At 40.2% G+C, this 22652-nt stretch overlaps 1 protein-coding gene and 1 pseudogene across 5 annotated transcripts in view; one reads left to right on the top strand and one right to left on the bottom strand.

Annotated features, from left to right (window-relative positions):
- Ntng1 (netrin G1) overlaps window positions 1-22652 on the top strand; it is a 403317-nt gene that overhangs the window by 46846 nt on the left and 333819 nt on the right. The gene's annotated exons all lie outside the window — the stretch shown is intronic.
- LOC103730712 lies at window positions 2013-2655 on the bottom strand (annotated as a pseudogene).

The raw sequence follows: 22652 nt of genomic DNA on the forward strand, positions 1-22652 counted from the left end.
CCCAATCTTAGTCAAAAAACTATTGGCAGCTGATTACTGCTGGATGAGGAAGAGCTGATCTTCTTAAAGGAAGGGACTCTAGATAGGCTGACTAGATCCGAGTGGATGAACTTGCACTGAGGGACATCTGGGGACACTAACCTTACATGGTAGGCCTTAGTACAAATGACAGATGTATGAACTCCAGTGGAAGTGGAGGTGCTGGGAAAGGGGTATAAATGTGATTTTCTGTATGAAAGACACAAAAATTCAATTAAAAATTAAAATTAAAAAAAGAAATTAAATCAGAAAAAAAAAAAAAAGATTTTGGTATGGAAGCACTCCATTCTGGTAACCTAATTTCTAGTTCCACTTGCTGTTACTGCATGGGAAAGCATTTTGAAATTTAAGGGCAGAAAATATTCTTTTATTATATTTAAAGTTTCTGCAGGTCAGGAATTTAGACAGGGTACACCACTGATGGCTTTATTGGTTCACCGTTTTTAGGGTTTGTGCTGAGAGGAGTCAGCAGCTGGAGGAACAACTTGACATCTGGAGCTAGAATGATCTTGAGGTGTCTCCAGTCATAGTCTGGCCATCAGTGTTTCCTATCAGTCTGGTCCTCAGAGAGAGAGAGAGAGAGAGAGAGAGAGAGAGAGAGAGAGAGAGAGAGAGAGAGAGAGAGTTATTTACTGAAGCAGCTCCTGTGTGTGGTCTCTCCATGGCAAGGATTCCTTACTGCATGGTGGACTAAGAGTAGCTTTATTTGTTATATGTGGATTTTGACCTTCTGCTGAATAGTATAACAAAGTATACATGAGTTTCCTAGATTGCTCTTACAAAATACAACAAACTGATGGCTTGAAAACATTTATTTATTCTCAGTTCTGAAGACCAGAAGTCTGAAATCAAAATGTTGGCAAGACTGTATTCCCTCTAAAGGTTCCAGAGATGAAGTTTCCAGCTTCTGCTGGTTTCCTGGTAATGACCAGGATTATTTAGCTTGTGGCTGCATCTTTTCAATATCTGTCTTTATTATCACATGGGCCTCTTCCCTGTGGATATAACTCTGTCTCTGTGTCTTTCTGTCTTATAAACACACAAGACATATTGGAATTACAATTTGTCTTAATTCAGTACATTGTCATTTCAATTATTTACAACTGAAAAAAAGTTATTTCTAAATAACACCCCATGCTGAGGTTCGGGCAGATGTGAATTTTTGTAGAACACTATTCAAGTTAGTCTAAGGTCTGAACTCTGTAGTTGAACCTTAAAGTCTTGCATCATATCATTTATGCCAGACTCCAATTGGCTGGAACATCTCAATCACAATGATTAAAGAGAGGTTGAACTTATAGATGGAAGATTTCCGGGATCCTATTTAGTGAAAAATATGTGGAACATGAAGGATTATGGACATCATAAGAAAATGCAGCCTACCATATTCTTATCTACTTCATGACCACATTCAATTGACTTTATCTTGAAAATATATCCAAAGTCTGTTCAATTATTTCCCTTGTCACCCAGACATGCAAAATGCCATCATCTCTCATATGAATGACTGCAGTCCACTCTTATCTGCATCTGATTTTCCTTTTTTTTAACCCATTTATCACCACACTAGATGAAGAGAGCAGTTAAAGCTATGAATTGATTAATATCACCCCTGGGTTGAATCGCTTACAGACTTCCAGTTGCATGTAGAATGAAATGTGGCTTTGTTCCTGTGCCCATAGCGGCCCAGATGACCTCTTCCTAGCCTGTCCCTTTCACTTTATTTTAAGAAATCCTTTCCTTCCTTATATATAACTTTTCAGTCATCCAGAACGTCTCATAGTTCTTGAACCAGTAACACTTTTAACTCAAAGGCATTGTTCTTTGGCATGGAAAACAATCTTCCCCTGATTCTTTATGAGGCTTACATTTGATATAGTCTAAGTATTATCTTTTCTTTTTCACTGCAAGTGAGATTTTTATTAGGGAACCCATGACTCGGTAGGGCATAGGACTCAGTGTAAAGGGAGTCCTTAGGAGTGGAGGGCTCACCACTTGTCCAGGGGACCATGGTTGGGAATACATTTGACCCCACAGCCATCATGAATGAGGCACTTCTCAGTCACCATGTCTTCAATTCATCTGTGTTAAACTTGGTGAAGCCCCACTTCTCTGAGATGTGAATCTTCTAGGGGTCAGGGATGAACTTGGCTCTACGCAGAGCAGCAACCACATGTTCCTTATTCTACAACTTGGTTCGAATGGACATGATGACCTGGCCAATGTGAACCCTGGCCACTGTGCCCCAAGGCTTCCCAAAGGCACCACCCCACATACCTGTCTGAAGCCTGTCAGCCCCAGCACAGGACAACATCTTGTTGATTCGGATGATGTGAAAGGTATGGAGCCTCACTCGAATATGGAAGCCATCTTTGCCACAACTCTTCACTTTGTATTTGTTAGCACAAATACAGGCCACCTCCAGAGCTTCAGAGGAGAGCTGCTCATACTCATCAGACACCATGTGGCCACAGAGTGGGAATTCATCAACTTTTACCTCTTCCATCCTAAATCAAAAATGCGAATCTAGGCATCAGGAGCACCTCAGCAGAAGCAAGACATAAGGTATGGCTTCTTCTTACAGTACCATTAACACTGGATGGGGTGGTGGCCCATGATGACAAGAGAACTTTTGGTGGTGCACCCAAGGAAAAGGGTATTATCTTAAATGTTACTTCTTTAGGTAATCGTGATGGATAGCTTTTGTTTTCAACTTGACACGCCCAGGTTGAGGGAGCCTCAATTAAAGAATTGCCTCCATTGTACTGACCTATGGCCGTGTATGTGGAGTATTTTCTTGATTGTTGAGTGATGTAAGAGAGTCTAGTCCACTATCAGTGGTGCCACCAGGTGGTCCTGTATTGTATAAGAAAGCAGGTTGAGCACAGGCCAGAGGAACAAATCAGTAAACAGCACTCCTCTATGATCTGTGCTTCAGCTCCTGCCTCAGGTTCCTGCCCTGAGTTCCTACCTTGTTCTTCATCGGTGATGAACTGTAACCCAGTAGATGGAAGCCAAATAAACCCTTTCCTCCCCAAAGTGATATTGGTCATAGTGTTTTGTCACAGCAATATGAAAGCAAACAAGAACAGAAGTAATAATAACAACAACAACAACAACAACAATGGCAGCTAACATTCTTTGGAGTTGGTCAAAACATATTCCAGGTTCTGAAGTTAGACATTTTATCCAGAGCAAGGTTTAAGAATGTTCATGTTCTCAAAGACATACCACTAGTACACATATGCCATATACCATATATTGTATGTCATAGATCTCAGAATTAAACCCTAGACTGTCTGACTTCAGACACTGCCCTCCAACCCATGATAGTCTGCTGCCTTTAGGAGAGGCTTGTCCCTCATTTTATCCCGTTATATCATCTCTTTCTTCTGCCTTTTCATTTTTTGGGGGGAGGGAGAGTGGGAAGCATTATTTATTGCTTATCTTATCACTAGATTTCTGTTATTTTGTATCCTAGCCACACATCACAGAACTTAGTACACAGTAGGTATTCAATAAATATTGGAAGAATAAGTGCAGTAATGTCTTGGATTTTAGGAGCTAACTTGAAATGGGGGATGAGGAGGATTTAAACCTTCTTTGAATTTCCACCCTTTTACCGCTGGCCAATTTGAAGCTAGAATCAGCTTAACAAGGTCACAGGATTCCTGTAAATTAGGTGCTAGCATACCCCTGAAAAAAATGAATGGATGAGTGAATGTTAAAAAATCAAAGTAGCTCCTATCCAGTAACTGTTTGAAGAAAGCAGAGCTCTTTCCTGTCTCCAGAGGCCCTTGAAATTCTAGCTCCAAATAAGCTGCATGCGTTGGTGTAAGGGGTCAGATCACAGCTGTTCTCAGGGCTGCAAAAGGACAAGGAAGAGTTAAAGCTGTGTCTGAGCTACTAAATATTACCAACAATGTAGTGAGAAACACTGGGACCAGATACTGTCACTTCTTCATCTTTTTTCATTGCCTCAGGTGTTGGTGAGGACATATGAGTCAGAGAAAAGGACAGAGTGACTTTGTTTTACCCTTTAAAGAGAAAAGATGGCCAGGATCGGAGCAGAAAAGAATCAAAAGAGAGAAAGAAAAAGGAAAGCCATTAATATTTCATATAAGGCCTAAAATGCTCGGTTATAGCTTGGGCCAGGAGCAAAATTTCCTTAAGAACATTAGTTAGATTTGTATGCTGTGTGTGCAGACAAAGGGCTGATTTATGAGTGATTCTGTTGTTCTTAACCTCTATGTTACAGGCAATGGCATAAGCATTATTTTTTTAAAGCACTATATGCCACTCAGCATTCCCAACAACACCTCATTTGACAATTCTTAATTACAAAAATATCAGCTCATTTGTTTCAGTAGTCCCATAGTTCTGATTGGTATAAGTCCAACAATGGATCTTACTGAAGTTCAGGGACTTTGGTGGGCTTTATAGTTATTTTCCTCAGCTCTGTGATAAAATACCTGATAAAAAGCACTTTAACGTAAGAAGGGTTTGTTTTGGCTCACTGTTCAGAGTCAGGCAGTCCATCATAATGGGCAGGAGTGCCTTGGTCCATGGTGTCTACTGAGAAACAGAGGACAGGATTTCCAATGCTCAGCTTGCTTTCTTCTTTTTCTCTTCTTAGTCAGTCTGGGACTCCAGCCCATGGGGTAGCACTGCCCACACTCAGGGTGGGTCTCCCCTCCTTAGTTAAACCTCTCTGGAAACAAGCTTACAGGCATACCCAAAGGCATGCCTCATTAAAATGCCCTAGGGGGTTTCTCAATCCAATCTTGTTGACAATTGAAATAAGCCATCACAGGAATGTGGCTCGGTGGTAGAGTATCTGTCTAGTTTGTGCAAAGCCCTGAGTTTAGTATCCAGCACCTCCAGCTATTTTATCCAGCACATAAAACAAAATCCATTTAGGGGATGGGGAGAGAGACCCGTTGGTAAAGTGCTTGCCTTATAAGTATGAAGACTCGAGTTTGACCCCCCAGAAAATTTTCAAGTATGGTGACATGTAGTTGTAATTTCAGCACTGGGGAGGATTCCTGGAGGTCCTTGGCCAGCCTGTCTAATCTAATTGGTGAGCTTGGGGTCAATAAGAGACTGTGTCTCAAAGGAAGTGGACAGCATTCCTAAGAATGACACTTAAAACTGTTCTTTGACTTCTACAAATACACACACACACACACACACACACATATACACACACGCAAACACACCCATAGTCATGTGTAAAGACAGAAATTAAACAACAAAGTAGGATTATGTTTATCAAGCAGGTTTTGGAAATCCTTGATCTATGCTAGCAGTCTGCAGCACCAGGGTGAAGGGACAGGGGTGATACTTGATGTCTTGTCTCAGTCAAGAGCAGGTGTCTTTATATGACAGGTTTATTCCTTGACCACAGGCCTTACAGCCCTTTACACTATGCATAAATAATAGACTGAATTATGATCATCCACTCTGGGATTTTAAATGAATAAATTCTAAAATGCTCTCTTTGCCAGCTCCAGAATCTAGAGTTTTAAAAGTGCATGTGTAATTAATTTTGCTTTAGAATTTTGAAATAATACCAAGAGAATACCTTGCTGTTTATAAATGTCCAGGTGTGAACCTAAAGAAAACAGTAACTACTTTTCTTGAAATCACATGAATAATATTGAAGCAAAACTGTCTCAGTGGGAGACAAAAAACATTACATTTGTGTCTCTTGGTAATCTATCCTTTGGTTAATGGACCCAGAACCCTCTAGACAGTTCACAAATCCACATAACTGAGCAGATTTTTGCATTAGGATTCCTGACTTAGCTGAAAAATGTGAAAAATCAGATGCAGTCAGAGTTCCCTATTGATTACAAATGTGAGGGTGGAGAGTAAATTACTCCATCTAAGGCAGCTTTTATTTAAATTTAAAATGGCCATCCTGGTAATCTCATTTTGAATAGTGGCATACAAATCAATGGGATTTGTAAGAGTATTAATTCCATCTCATTTGGGGGGCTTCCTACTTAACATCTGAAAGAGTGAGTGTTGGTTTCTGGTTATATTTGGGACTGTTCAAAGGGTTTGTATCAACACAATGGCAAATAACAATTAGATTTTTTTTTAAAAAAAAAAAAAGGAACATGAACAGTTGGTAGTCTTTAAAAAAACATGAGTCAAAGTGGCCAGGCCTGTCAAATTACTCTTTACATTCAGTTTTGCCTCTAGCCCTTGAACACAGTGTATAAAAAATTTTAATAACCCAATTAGGTAGCTGTTGATTGCCCTCAAATAAAAGTGCATTACTGCACCAATGTCATATGCTGTGCCAAAACTCAAGTGTGGCACTGTAAACATAACCAAATACACATAGCTGGAGAGGTCATAGATCTTATAGAAAACCTCAAGACTATCACATCCCTAGACTAATGTAATTTCTTGCTTTGTAAAAAATATGTATCCTTATATTTGCATACAAATATCCTAGTCACCACTCATCAAAGACATTACCAAGTACCACAACTGGTCACACACAGACAATGTCTATGAATTGCCCAGGCCTAAACAAAACATCTACAATGCAACCTCTATACCTAAAGTGCATGGAACATAGAACAGGGGTAATGAAGATGGCACTAATGAATCTCTCAATTCTCAAATGAAGATCCCTCATGCAACAGAGGGCCAGGAACACAAAAGTTCACAAATGGCCAAAGTGTAGAGATTAAACTGGTCCTTGGACAGGACTCCTATATTAAACTTCACCCACAAAGGGCTCCGGGACCATCTTGGAAGAGGGAGCAGAAAGATTGTAAGAGCCAGTGAGTAGGTGAATGACCATATAGAAATAGAGTCCTACAAGCTCCTGTGACCCTGCTTATACGATTCTATGACAACAGTGTTGGCATACAAATGTCCCACGCAAACTCAGGCAGACAAAAATCCATCATAGAACTGGGGAAATGAATAGCTGACTCCTGTCTTAGCTGAGGAAACATTGGCAGCTGACTACTGCTGGGTGAGGAAGAGCTGACCTTCCTAAAACAAGGGACTCTAGATTGGTTGACTAGATCTCAGTGAATGGAATTGCACTGAGGAACATCTGGGGCCACTGACTTGGCACATTGGGCCTTAATATGGATGACAGAGTATATGGGTTCCAGTGTGGGGCTTTGGGAGGGTGCTGGTGGGGATGGGGTATAAAGATGATTAAGATTTTCTGAGATATTCTGTATAAAACACACAAAAATTCAATAGACAAATTAAAATAAATTTAAAAAAATTTTTAAATTTTAATAACCTAGACTCTTAAATGTAGTCTAGGTATAAATTATACGATTAGTCATGTGGTCACCATGCATCTGGTATAGGAATCCTCGGTATATCACCTGTATAAACACAAAGTTTTAGCTTAAATATACCTAAAAATAAGATTTTCTCAGTATCTTAGAAAGGAAGGAACAAGCAGCTATGCCCAACAAGTCAAGATTTAAAAAGCACCTTGGCTATTCTTTAAAGTGGCTTCCATGAACAGGTACCAGTGTTCACCGCAGCATTCTTCAAAAACTTCAAAAATGGAAACAGCCCAAAATGTCCATTGTCCAAGGAAAGATGATAACGCAAAAGCATAACTCTCATTCAAGATGGAGAAGAGATGGTTTATTTCTAGACCTAAATTTGAGTGACCATTGCCCAGAAACATAGATTCAGGTTACTCTGAATTCCATGTTCCAACGTGGTAACAGTTTCATGATTTTTTATTTTTTGATAGGGTCTCCCATAGCCCCAGCCCACCTGGAACTCATTATGTAGACTAGGCTGGCCTTGATCTCACAGGGAGCTGCCCGCCTCTGCTAGGATTAAAGGCATGTGCCACCACTCCCAGTGTCATGAAAATTTTATAGTAGCACAACGAGGAAAAGTCATAAATCAAGGCACTTTTCAAACATATTGGTGGGTACATTCAGTAGGTGAGTCATAACAAAGTGGGGAATTTTACTATAGGTCTCAGATGCAATCTGGATATTCTTAGCCTTTTGGTTAGTGGGAACTGTGTCTGTCTTTATTAAGCTAATACATTGTTAGTTACAGGAAGGGAAGTCAGAAACAGAGGTGAGCAAAGAGGGGCAATTTACGGGCTAAACCAGTCCCAAGATAACTTTTAAAGAGGCTCTAAATCTGCAACATTCCAAATTCTGCACAGTCATTGAAATGCTAATCAGGTGGTCAGCCTTATGGGAAGTTCAGTCCAAGATGGAGAATTTTTTTGGAAACTTTTCATTCGCAAAGATGAATGGACAAATGTGCTATAGACTATGATTCAGTCCTAAAAAGGAATGAAACTCTGATATAGGCAGCAACATGGACAAATCTTAAATATTAAGCCAAATAAACTGGCTTAATATAACAAATATTGTATCTTCCAATTTATATGAATTCTCTAAAGTCATTAAATCCATAATGATAGAAAGTTAAATGGTGGCTTCCAGGAGCTGGAGGGATGAGAGGATTAAGGAGGTACTTTTTTTTAATTTTTATTTTCTTTATTAATTAATTAATTTATTATGTATATGTTTGTGCAAGTGAATTCACATACATATAGAGGTCAGAGAAAATTTGCAAGAGTCAGTTTTCTCCTTCTACCTTGTGGGTTCCAGGGATCAGACTCAAGATCTGACTGGACGACCAGTATCTTTATCCACTGACTCATCTCTGTGGCCTCAAGAGTTACTCTTTAGTAGATATATAGAGTCAAGTTTTTTTTAATAGTTTAATGATAGTGCACATATACTTAATTCCACTAAACTGTACATTTATCTTTTAGTGTTGCACATACTATCACAAAGAAAATCAACACAAAGCAAGAGCATCAATGAGTATGATGTCTTGGAAGAAGCCAGGAACGCACAAGCATTTTTGTGTATCACATAGAGCTCTGCATGTCTCACTTCTGTGTGCCACTGGCTTCCCCTTTGCACACCATCCTAGATTGACTTGCTTGCTCAGAGTGTTTTTGAAGAAGGTGAGTGAATCTTCTTTATAATCCTTATCCCAAGGGCTGACATGAGTCTTCTCATAACCACATGGCCCCAGAATCCCAACTGGTAATCTGAAATGCCAGTGTCTGGAAATTTTTGCTGTTGTTTTCTTACCAATTTAGTTCCTACCTTTTCCCTTCCATCTCACCAAACCCTAGAGACACATTTATTATAAAATTATCCAGGGATCTCCATCTCTTTTTATGTACTTCCTCTTTTTCAAACATTTCTTTCTCTATCTTACTCTTTCATTTACAAAATACTTATTTTACTTAAAATTTCAAGACACAGTACTTTTCCTAGACAGGAGTAACAGTCTTTGTTACAATTACTATTCCATATGTCGAAGTACCTTGGGCATACTTGGAAATTACCAAGCATGCCATGGGATTTGATTCTAATGCTCTTTTTAATTTATTTGGCTCACATTATACAATAAAATATGACTAATTCTGAGTAATGAAAGAAGTTACACAACTGATTTCCTGAAAAATGAGAATCACTCACTAATGTTGAATGTACTTCATTTTTCTTTCTTATATATTCCAAGGGTACCATAAACAAAGTAAACAGAGACTAATAGGTGAAATGAGATCAGATACAGAAGGAATGTAATAAAAATACATTATAGTAATAATAAACTGAATGCCCTTGAACATGTATTTACTGTGTTTCAGGTAAGTTCAGAAATTAGAAGAGCATTGCTAGGTGGCCTCAAAGTTTTCTCCTCTGAATGGTAGAGCTTTCTCTCACTGAAATGGGGAGAAAGAGGAGCCCCTAGAGGGTTCTTTGTCTCATTCATTGATAAAATAATTTAAGAATGGACCCAAATGGAAGATTTAGGACAATTTTATTAGAATTTTAAGAAAAAAATCCTCAGGGCAGGCAAGCTGGTAATCTTGCCAGCTGCCTTGAGGAGGCGAATGGGGGGCGGAGGGGATGAAACCATGCAGGTTTAGAGCCTGCATGGAGGTCAGACACGTGACTGACTGGCAGCCACATGGCTGGGGGACGCTTTAGAGAAAAAGTAAAGAAATACAAGATACTGGGACAGCCCAGAGAATTAAAGACAGCATGTTTAGAAAAGGGATATGAAGAAGAAAAGGAGAGATTATACTTTTTTGGATTCTTCAGAAAAGCAGGAAACCTTACAGAGACCTACATGTCTGTTACTGGGACCTGAAGCTCTGCTCTGGTAGGCAGGATTCCAGGCAAGAAAAATTCACTGTCTCATTAACTCTCTATATACTCCACCTATCTATTTAGCATGACTTAAGGTGAACCTGCCTTCTAGGGGTGTTCCTATGACCAAATGATTGACCAGTGAACCTGGAAAGGTGAGTCTTCCATCAGATAGACTAGAGGTTTTATATTCTCGACCAGTTAAACTTATGGGACTATTTGCTACTCTTACATCACCACCATGGTTTTCTCTCCTGACACTCTTCTTACCTCTCTGGGAACTCCATCTACAGCTTCCTTTTCAGTATTATAGGCTTTGCTACTGCTCTTCTCATTTCTCACAGTCTTCCTGGCGATCTCTACTTACATCTAATGGCTATTGTTTCTTCATCCTTTTCATGTTCATCAAACCTGGAATCCTAGCTGCCACCCGAACAGTTCCATGTCACAGAATATACTGGAATCCCAGCTTTTTCAACTGAGCCTGTCCCTTTCCTCCCTGTTGTCCACTCTTGGGGTTCCCTATAATTTCTAGACAGACCCTCTCTTTACTGCCCTAGTAGAACAGTGGTAACTAGTGGTAATGAGCATGCTACCTTCCTTCCCTCCCTCCCTGGATCTCTGACTCCTTTCCTATTCCATGCCTTCCTCCCTCCCTCATTCCTTCCTTCCCTCATTCCTCTTCATTTATTCCCTTCCTCCCCTTGCCTTCCTCTCCATTTCATCTATCAGTCCTCTTTACTTTAGAATAATTACAAACCCAAACTAATCATTCCTCCCTAAACTTTTCCAATGCTCCACCATGCCTTCCCATCAAATCCTCTGCCCCTTCTGTTCAGTTTCTGAAATTCTTGCTTAGGATGCTGACTCACAATGTACCTTTGGGTTTCTTTACTGTTGTTCACTTCCAGCTATGCCTAGTGTCCTCACATTGCCATGAGTCCTGTATCCTGGCAAATGTGTCCTTGCATACATTTATAACCGAGCCTGTTCTCCACTCTTTCCCTATACTTCCAGGCCATAGTATTAAGTGACATTCTGGGCTCAGGGCTCCTTCTAGGCTGGGGGGCAGTAACCAACATTTTTGAATGGCTCTGTCAAATGATGACCACTACTTATAATTCTCCAAACTGAAATCTCCTCCCTTGTGTCAGTTGAAGCACTTTTCTAGATTTTTCATCTTTACTTAATCATATCTTAAATCAGTGCTTCCTCACAGAAGTTCAAAAATATACATCTCTTTTCTTTTAAAACAATTTCTGGCTAACTCAGCCATGTAGGCGATATGTGTCTGCTTTCTTTTTATTTTTTCTCTTTCCACTGAATCTTTTGTTTTTACCTGAGAGCATGGAGGTAGCTCAAGTTAAGGTCCACATAGGCAAGTGGCCATGATTGTCCAAGGAAAGAAAGCCTGAAATGTTTAAAGGGAGCACAAATATAATGGACCAATAATACACATTTTCAAAGTGCTTAATAATTTCTAGAAGAATCTTCCAAGTCTTCGCTGTGTTTCTATTACCTTTTGACATCTCTCAACATAAGTAGCTTTATCTCCTCTACTCATTAAAAAATAGGTGAGTACATTTCCTATTTTCTTGTGTTTAACCATCAATAGGGCGGTGTCCTTTGTTTCTATTATATTTTTATTTAAGTTTGTCTTTTTGGATTCAGCTAGAATACAGGCTATATAAGCTTTTATTTATTGCCTTAGAAATTAATAACCATTTTAAAGGGTGTTTGGGGCATGAGAGGAAGCCTTCTAAAATTTCAGTATCTGCCTTACCTCGAGACATTACCCTGGCTGAATAGGTGGTCTTCTAACATTCAAATTTGCTGAAGTTTCATTGCATATTTAAAGAAAATTTAAATGGGTTTCCCCAAATGTGCTTAGGGAAAAATGAAAATGGAATGAAAAAAAGTATGTATTTTAAAGCTAGGCTGATCTGGATTTTTAATTCCCCTTCTATTACTTATTTTTCCTGTGTTAGCTAACCCTTTCTCTCTCTCTCTCTCTCTCTCTCTCTCTGTCTCTCTCTCTCTCTGTCTCTCTCTCTCTCTCTCTCTCTCTCTCTCTCTCTCTCTCTCTCTCCCTCTCCTCTCTATCTCATACATGGTCTCCCTGTAGCTCCACCTGGCCTAGAACTTGCTGTATAGACCAGGCTGGCCCTGATCTCAGAGATCCGTCTGCCTCTGCCTCCCAAATGCTGGGATTGAGGTATGCACTACCATACTTGGTCAATTTTCTCGTCTTTGAAATGAAGGTTAAATCCTCACACATCCTACATCAGTGCTCCTAGAAATTCACATTTTCCCTACCATCAGAAATGTTTTACAGAATACAACCATCTCTCTTTACCTTCTTGATGCCCCCACTGGTCCCAGCCAGCTTCACTATCACCTGCAGTGATGCTCTTTGATTTCCCTGTTCCTGCCTTTGTGACCAACCATCTTCAATTCATTAGAAATTGACAATCAGTATGTGTGTGTATTTTCATGTTGAAATCAGAGCGTTAGGATTGCCATATAGGATACCTAGTCAAATTTGAAATTCTGTGTAAAAAATGACTATTGCTATTTAAAAATTTTAATCTATAAAATTTAAATATAAAATTATTCACCATTTGAAACAAATTTAAGCATGTTATACTTTCATGTGCAAAATGTTACCACCCTACAGAAAATGCTAGTGTATCTCAGTGTGATATAGGAAATGAAGTAGGGTTAGTTCTTAGCCATTCCTGGCTGTCATCAACTTCTGGGCCTCTGATTGCTATTGCCCCCCAGTGCTGCCCTCTGAAGTACAACCTACATAGTCATAAAGACCCATCATTAGACAAAATCTAATGAGAAGTAGCAATTGGATTTTGTTCTTCAGAAAATGTGTGGCAGGTGAGGGACATCAACATTTAACAACACAATGAAAGGATACCCTTGAAGCTAAATCAATATTTATAACCTCTGATTATTAAGTATGCAAAAGACTCTGGAGGTCATCTTGGCTACTCTTTTTTTTTTTTTTTTACACCAGTAAATGAACCTAGCACCCAGAGTTTAGCAGGTTTATACACATCTAGATTCTGAATGAGCCAACACTGGAATCTCAGTCCCTTGATTCCAGGCCAGCAGGTTTCCCTATAGAGTTTCTGCTGCATTCTTCCCTATATGACCCCAGGTATAGCTTAGAATAATACTTTCATGCCATGGCAGGGTAGCATCAGTTTTATATACCTACATGACTCCTTGTTGAGGGTCATTTGAATGTATGGATGTAATTGATAATTCAGTACCCCATGGCATATAAACATTGCTGTCCACTTGGCCACTGCATTTTCATTACAAATTCATCTCTATTAAAGTGCTCATTAAAACTGGATCACTTAATGTGAGTACCAAAGTAATGATTTTGTTTTCAAGTCTCCACAATGCTGCAAATTTCTCCCATTTTTTATAATGTAAATGAACAGCAGACTGTAGTATGACTTTAATATCTCTAACATTTTGCTACCCTTTATTTTCATTAATTTAATTGAACTTAGATTGTTTTTCATCCAAAAATGTCTAAAAATAAAAATTTGGATATACATTGGATAATTCATAATTTGAGCATTCACTTTGGCAGTGACATTAAAGGATCACTAGCAATTCTTTTGGTGTGATAACAGTGCGTAGTTCCATCTATGGACACATTATAATATACTTATGAATATAATCCTTAGATTTGCTTCAAAATTATATGATGGGTATATGACAGTTTTATTACATTATTCTTTCTAATTGAAAATTTTCAGAATAAATAGTTAAAACAAAATTCTGATCTCCAAACATTAGTCTCTTTACACAAAGCTTCATTAAAGTGTCGTAAGAAAAATAGAGCTGGGCGTGCATGCCTTTACTCTCAACACTTGGGAGGCAGAGGCAGGTGGATCTCTGTGAGTTCAAGGCCAGCCTGGTCTACATAGCGAGTTCCAGGCCAGCTGGGGCTACAGGAGACCATGTCTCAAAAAGACCAAAACAAAAACATCAAACAAAAAAGGACTCGAGAGATGGCTCGTTGGTTAAGAGCATTGGCTGCTCTTGTAGAGGACCTGGGTTTGATTTCCAGCACTGACATGGCAGCTAACAAGCGTCCATGGCTGTAGTTCCAGTGGGACTACAATGCTCTCTCTGAATGCCACGAGCATCGCATGACACAGGTGCACTTACACACATGCAGGCAATACACTCGTACACATAAACTAAAAATGATAAATAGAACATTTTAAAAATACCATAAGAAATCAAAGACTTTAATGTTCAAATTTAAAGGACAGTATTAATATTTGTCCCAGTGCTTTCTTGCTTCTTTTTTTCCTTATTTTTCTTCTTATACTTCGGAAGAGTCATCGTGTACCAGAAGGAACTTGGAATCAGGGATTCGGTGTCTGGGAACAAACAGTTTTCTGTTCTTTGTTGACTGTGACCTCGGGCCACAGACTTATCATTGGATCTCAGCTTTCTCATTCTGAAAGATGAGAGAGAGCATCCTATTGTATAGACGCATAGGAGTTCGACTCTAAAATTGTTTAATTTGCTGTCACACTAAGATGTTAAAACTCTACTGTAAAGCTGGCTCTACATGTGTTCAGTCTTGTATTCTGTCCGTATTAAATGTAGCAATGAGCTATGGCCTTAGAACAGCTGATTTTGACTTAAAGATATCAGGAATGAAACGCCAAAATACTGTGGAGTTCATGTACATCGATGCAATGTTTAGTTGCCTCAAATTGATTGATATAATTCACTAATATTGCCTAATTAATGATGTATTATAGAAATGATTACTTAGAAACATTGACATTTTTTGATGTGATGCTGAAATAAATTCTTCCAAGACTCAAAGAGTATTTTAGTATTTAGTATTCCAGTGTTTTCTTAACAGTACCACATTTATTCTGCATGTACCATTTTCATGAGGCTGTTTTCTTCTATTATCCACAGCCTTCTTAATAAATTATTTCATGTATTCTCATCTAACAGGAGACTGACCTCTTCCGTAGTTCCATAGTTTAGCATACATTATACAGGTTGCATTTATGATACATACATATATATTCAATATATACTTTTACTGAATTTTTTGCATTTCCTACAACAGATTTTGATCATATTTAGACGCCCTCCCCTTCTTGTACCCTCATTAGTCCCCCCACCCGACAGGATTTCATGCATTCTGTCATATATCTTAAGGTCCATCAAGCCAAGTTTGTGTCTCCAGATATCCCTCGATGTGAGTTCATCCACCAGGGCCTGGTCCGCCTACCAGCTGACAATAGTTCCTTGGCTAAGGTTGAGACCTACTGCCCATCCCATTTTTCCAGTTCTATACTGGATTTTTGTCTGCTTTGAGTTTGTATGGGTCTTATGCATCCATCCTGTCACCATTCTTGTGAGTTCATGACCAAACTCCCAGAATCCTAGAAAACTCTGTCGTCATCTACCATTGGCTCTTAAAATCTTTCTATTCCCTCTTTTACAATGGTCCCTGAGCCCTAATTGGATGAGGTATGATACTTTTTAAAACAGCTGAGACTTTGGAATACATGAAGTATAATCCTAACCCACAGCAAGTCTATCTTTGTAATTTCTACCAAGCATTAGATTTCTTTGCAGTTCTGTAATCATTGCAAAACATTTGCTTATGAAAAGTAAGTGTTAGATATTACTTCATAATAATACTAAACTTACAGTATTATCTCAATGTCACATCAAAATTCATCCATTCAACAAATGTTTAATGAATATCTTCTAGGTGTGTTAATTTTGAAAAGGGATTTTGCAGGAAAGAAGGCTTAGAAGAAATTACCAGAGGACACAGATTCCAATTTTAACTGATTTATTCATCAGAAAATATTACTAAGAGACACTTACTTATTCATACACACAGGCTTTCTTCTGCATAAATACTTCAGAATTACCATAATTAATTCAGAGTCCTAACTCTGGCCCTCATAAAGTGAAGTGATATTTCAGTGGCAACTATAATGGAATATTATCCTTAAGAAGTTTTTTTATCACCTGTTTCCAAAAAATTTTCTACATATACATTATCATTGTGATTGATATACTTTCTCTCAGTCAGTAATTTTCTAGACAAGGATTTGTTTCATTGGTTTCTGTGTAATGATTATTATGGTTTAAATGTGAAATGTCCCTCCCAGGCTTATGTACTTAAACACTGTGTTCCCAGATGGTGGTGTTGTTTTGGAAGACTGTATAAATTTTAGGAGGTAAGGCCTAACTACAGAAAGTGAGTTCTAAGAAGTGGGCCTTGTGCATTAAGGGTGAACACTGCTCTTATAGAGGACATGAGATTGGTTCCCAGCACCCATGCCAGGGTGTTCACAAATGATTGTAAGTCCAGCTCTAGGGGATCCAACCCTTGTAGCCTCCACGGACACACCCTCACTCAAGTGCACATGCCTATACACAGACACATACATACAAACATAACTTAAAAAATAAATTAAAAAAGATTATGCTCACAGTATTTCAGAAGGGAATAAAGGTTGTTATCAGGAATTGAGGCAGAAGCCATTTATGTTAAAAATCATCTAGCAACATTTTGCCTTCTACCTGAAAATTTGAATGAACTAGAATTCAAAAGTAGTAAAGTTATTTGTTTGGCAGGCAGAAGAAATTTCAAGACAACATAGCATTTAATCTACAGCGTGCTTGCTGCTTGCTCAAGGCTTTTAGATACTACTGCAATGAGAGAAACCAGAAAGTGGAGCGAAACAGGTGAACATGTGCAGTTTGGGAGGAAAGGAGTTAACTTGGTTAAGGATACAACCAGTGCTGGTAAGGATAAAGCAGAACGTTCAATTGTTAACGAGGTTAATATCATTAAAGAGAAGTTGTGCATTTTGCATCAGAACAGTAAGAATAATACCTTGAGGGCAAAACCCCACACATTAAGGGCTCAAGGGTATAAAACTGAAAATTGAATTGAAAAATGTTCATTTGGAAAAAGAGTGCCAGATAAGATTGAGTCTTGCCTGATAACACAGAGCCTCCAAGGTGCTCTGCAGAAAAACTGCCATCTAGGGAAATGTTTTTCTAGTTCAGCAACAAATGCGTACAGAGGCCTCTAAAAATACGATCCATGTGGGCAAGGCTATGTCTTGAGTTTATAATAGAACTTGGCATCATTGGCCTTTTAGTGCTGTTTTTTTCAGAATGCAAATATGAAAGTTATAGAGTCAGGGCTGGAGAGATGGTTCAGCAGTTAAGAGCATTTACTGCTCTTCCAGAGGACCCAGTTCAATTCCCAGCACCCACATGGTGGCTAACTGTCCAGAACTCCAGGGCATCCGATGCCTTCTTCTGACCTCCATGGGTATTGCATGACATGGGTGTACTTACACACATGCAGGCAAAACACTCATACACATAAAATAAAAATAATACATGAAATCTATGAAAATAAAGTTATCAAGTCATAGAGGCTTACACCAAGATTCCAGAAATCCATTTAGGCTACACATGTGTAGCAGTGTCAGATTCCCGGCTTGGAGTTACAGAGTGAGCTGTGAAGGTGCAGCAAAGGTGAAGTTAGTTGGGGTGGAGATATGAGGATATTGAAGATAATCCAGAATGTGGCATTTCCACTGTGGAAAACTGCAGGTATTCACTGGGGCTTGTCTAAGAGAAAGGTCACATTTACTGCTGGCAGCAGAGCTATAGGGGAAGGGCTACTCAAGCCTGTTAGAGGCTAGGTGATGCCATCATGAACTCCAGATGCTGGAAATGAGGCTGTAGGGTTGTAGGGACTGGCCTCCCAGACTTCAGTCTTGCTTTGGTCCAGTCTTTTCCTATTCTTTCCTTCCAGAATGGAAGTATTTTTTCTGTGCTATTATATACTGGAAGTATATAACTTGCTTTTTTTACAGGAGTTCACAGTTAAGGGACTACCATTAGTCTCAGAAGAGTCTTTGGACTTTTGAATAGCTTGACTATTGAAGACTATGGGAACTGTGGAATTTGGATTAGCTGCACTTTATTATATGAAATGGTCATGAGTCTGTGAGAGTCAGGGGTAGAATGTTATGGTTTATTGCCAGGCGTTCGAACCAGAGACCCCAGGGCAGTGACGATTGGATATGAGTAAGCACGCCATTCACCAGCCCATGCCACACCCAGTACCAGGGGGACTCAGATGCAACGGGGAGTCTAGTCAAGCAGGGACTCATTTATTACAGGTATTACAGAGCTTATAAAGGCACTTGGAAATCCGACCCCCAAGGGTGTATCTTAAAGATGGTCACGTGCTGATCATGCACTCCTCAGCAGTGTGGAAGTATTCTTCAGACTTTCAAAGCAAGCCAGACCACGCCCCCAGTAACTTCCCTTCGGACTATGCAAGGTGGGTTCTTTAGGTCCCCACATATCCCCCTTTTTATTTTTATTTTAAGACCGGACTGACTTTATTTCACTGGTTAACCACCTCATAGGCAGCTCCCTGAGGAGAGATGGCTATCTCCTTCCTCTAATATTATGCAGTTTTGCCTGTCTTAGGTTGTGTCACCTCTGATCAAGCCTTGCCCATCATTGGATCATGCACCTGGCCATGTGCATGTCCTGTCTTAGGAGTACTTGTCATGGGACATCTTACCCGTCTTTGGCTAAAAATGCATCATGATTAAGGGCAGCCACGTGGGTAAATCCAGCCCATGACAGTCTTAGTCTCTGCCTAACTTGGTTAGCCAAGCCTGGGCAAACAGAGGGGGTCCTGGTGGAGTCCATAATCATGAGGAGGTGGGCTGTGGCAGTTCCAAGGGTCCTCTGTCACTGAATTATCTGGTAAAGACACTTAAAGATAAGCATTATCAAGAGAAACAAAGCAAGTCATGGTGTAGGACAAGTTGAAATACTTCTGAGACCATGTACCTTTTAGCCAATCAGCCAGTTGTCAAAGACACTGACTGACAATGAAGTCAAGGAACTGGGTCCTTCATCTCAGCTGGATATAAGTAGAGGAATTTTGTCTCATGAATTATTGTCCATGGACCGTCATTCTAGTCAGTCGGATCCTGGCCTACCCATTTAAGGTTTTTCGTAGGCACCCATATGGGGTTTGAATCTCCTGTAGGGTAGACACACCCAAAGCCTCGACACATGGTTAGCAACCGATCCAGTCCTTTCCATTGCCCCATAATGAGGTCCTTCCATCTTACCCGTACCTCAGGTCTCTGCTCCTGTCATCCCCAATGCTTCTGAAACCGGGATTCCAACAGATTTTTTTGAAAATTAAGAGCATTAATGGTGAATAAGGCCATACCCAACTGTTGGTGGGGGCTATTCCCCCTTTTTGTTTTTGTAATTGAATTTTTTTAGGTTTTGATGGTTGTGTTCTATAATGGCTTGACCTTGGGGATTGTAGGGAATTACTGTATTGTGTTGAATTCCCCAAAGTGAGCAGAAATCTTGTAAATTTTTACTCACAAAACATGGTCCATTATCAGTTTTAATTCTTTGGGGAAATCCCAACATAGCAAAGCACTGGAGAAAATGAGACTGAGCATGTTTAGACTTCTCTCCTGAATGAGTGGTAGCCCAACAGGCATGTGAGAATGTGTCAATGGACACAAAAATATACTTAATCTTTCCAAAAGGAGCATAGTGTGTGACATCCGTCTGCCACAAGGAATTGGGCTTGAGTCCCCTGGGGTTTACCCCTGGCTCCTGGCTGTTGCAGAGGCGGTACCTGTAAGCCCTCTTGTCTGCCTCTGCATTGCCTTGGGATAAAAGCCCAAGCAATCCTTGGTGCCCCCTATGATGCTGTAAGAAAATAGGGGCTTCTCTCTCTTTAAGGAGTGTCTGAATACTGTCAGAAAGCAATGGCCATGAGTTCCTTGAATTGAGGTGTTTTTTGGTTTCTCCACATCTGCCCCAGTCAGTGAAAACTTTGAAGGCTTTACTAAGGACTCCCTCGGCCTGGGATTCGGCGAGTGCTGCTGCCGGCGGGGCTGTAGCACTGGGGTGCAGGGTGGTTCTCTGGCCACCTGCAGAACTGAAGGGGCAGGGCCCCTCCCAGAGCCACCTTCCCCTGAGCCTTTTCAGCTGTCCCAGAGCCAGTTGCATCGCACCACCAAAGGGGTTTTCTTTGTAATTTTTTTAAAATGCGCCTGGCCACTGGTCACCAGGGCAGTACCCCACCTGGCTTTCACAGGAGCCCCTGACCCACACTGGTCACTGGCCGGGGGGCAGTCCCCCACCCGGCTTTCATGCAAGCCCCTGACCCACTCACGCATTAGTTCAAGGCAGGTAGGGTAGGCAGCTTTCTCCGCTGACCCTGAGCTCTCCGCTCCACCCCACCCTTCTGCCCGGGAGGCTCTGAAGCTGGCCAGGGCACACCCGAGGTGCCGCTTGTTACTTTGGCCACTTTTGGTTTCACTTTTGTTGCATTTCTGCATTCTTCCTCAAACCCTTCCCATGATTCCCATGGGTTTCTGAAGGCTCATCAGGAGGTGGTGCCGAGGGCTTAGGGCTCTTCCTCTGCCCAAACCTTTTGAGCTACGGGATCTGACAAATCCAATCCCCTGCTTTTAAGCATATCTCTCAGAGCTTTAAGCACCAGGTCCTCAAGCTTATTAATTTTGTTACCCATATTTCGGGTCTTGCTTACCCCGAACTTCCTCTGATTGGCCCAAATCCGTTTTTCTTCTTTCTTTCTTTTCTTTTCACCTTCCTTCGAGCCCCACGTTGGGCGCCAGCTGCCAGGGGTTTGAACCAGTGACCCCCGGGCAGTGATGATTGGGGATGAGTAAGCATGCCATTTGCCAGCCCACACCGCCCCCAGGACCAGGGACACTCAAACACAACAAGGAGTCTAGTCAAGCAGGGACTCATTTATTACAGGTATTACAGAACTTATAAAGGCACCTGGAAATCCCCCCGAGGGTGTATCTTAAGGATGGTCACATGCTGATCATGCACTCCTCAGCAGTGTGAAAGTATTCTTCAGACTTTCAAAGCAAGCCAGACCGTGCCCCCAGTAACTTCCTTTCAGACCTACGCAAGGTGGGACCTTTAGGTCCCCACAGTTTATGTGTGAAATGCTCCTCCATAGTCTCCTGTATTCAAACACTTTCTCTCTAGCTGTTACTCTTACTTTGAGAGGTTATGAAAACTCTAAGAGGTGGGACCTAACAGTGAGAAATAGGCTATGGGGGGTAAGCCTTATAGGTTACAGCCTGGCCCCAGATCCTTTATGAGCTTTTTGCTTCCCTGTCCTTGGAGATATAAGCCTAGTCCCTTGAGATGTGAAAAAATCATGCTATAAACTCTTAACCACCTTTCCTTCCCTTCAGTGATTGAGTGTACCCTCTTAAACAATCAGTCAAAATAAATCGTTTCTCTCTTAAGTTATTTCTGTCTGGTATTCTGTCACAGAGGTGAGACTTTTTCCAAATCCTTTCAAAGCTAAATTCTTGTTGATCTGGTAAAGCTTTTGAAATTTTCTATCAACCATTTACAGGTATTTGAACCAGAAAAGTAACATGCCCCATGTCTACTTTAGCCAGATAGGTGCCTTAGTAACCACGTCACATTCTCAACCATGATTTTTGTATCTGTTCACCATATAATTTCTGATGAACTTCCATTTTTAACTATTAATATCCACTCATTCATGTGTTCAGTAATATTTTTGAGCCTCCACTGTGTTAGGTAAATTTACTAATGTTATAGAAATGACCCTAAGCAGCCCCCATTACAACATGACATATATCTATTAATATTTGGTTTCTTATTAGCTAATTATAAGCTTTGTGGTTGAGTTAAAACAGTCTTCTCATAGTATCTTGGTTTGTTTTTAATCTCTAGGAGTGTTTTCCTGAGAATTACCATCAAGCTACAGGAGAACATTAAGATGTGTCCACAAAGTCTTGAACAAATCATTGCCTCTTCCTGGCCAATCCTTTGGAGATTATTTAGTTTAATTGTTTTATTTTTAAATACTCTCCAGTGAGGAACATCTTAAAGATTTTTTTTTTTTTTTTTAAAAATCTCCCGGGAGGAAAAACTTAAAAATTTTTTTTTTTTTTTTTGGACAGGATTTCCTTGTAGTCCCAGCTGTCCTGGAACTCACTATGTAGACCAGGCTGGCCTTGAACTCACAGCGGTCCACCTGCCTCTGCCTCCCAAGTGCTGGGATGAAAGGCATGCCCCATCATGCCCGGCTTCATCTTAAAGATTTTTTCTAAAGTTAAAAGAACTTAGGAACCCTGCTTACTCCTTGTTGACATCACTCTCTAATTCGTCACATAACTTGTTTATGTGAAGACGGCTTTATTTCCTACTTCAAAAATCAATTGCCTTCCTCCATGAGTTTTTCATGGCTATCACCATCTCAATGGACTCTTATTTGACTCT

This window comes from Nannospalax galili, unplaced genomic scaffold (assembly GCF_000622305.1).
Source record: "Nannospalax galili isolate Female #2095 unplaced genomic scaffold, S.galili_v1.0 scaffold873, whole genome shotgun sequence".
Lineage (NCBI taxonomy): Eukaryota > Metazoa > Chordata > Mammalia > Rodentia > Spalacidae > Nannospalax > Nannospalax galili.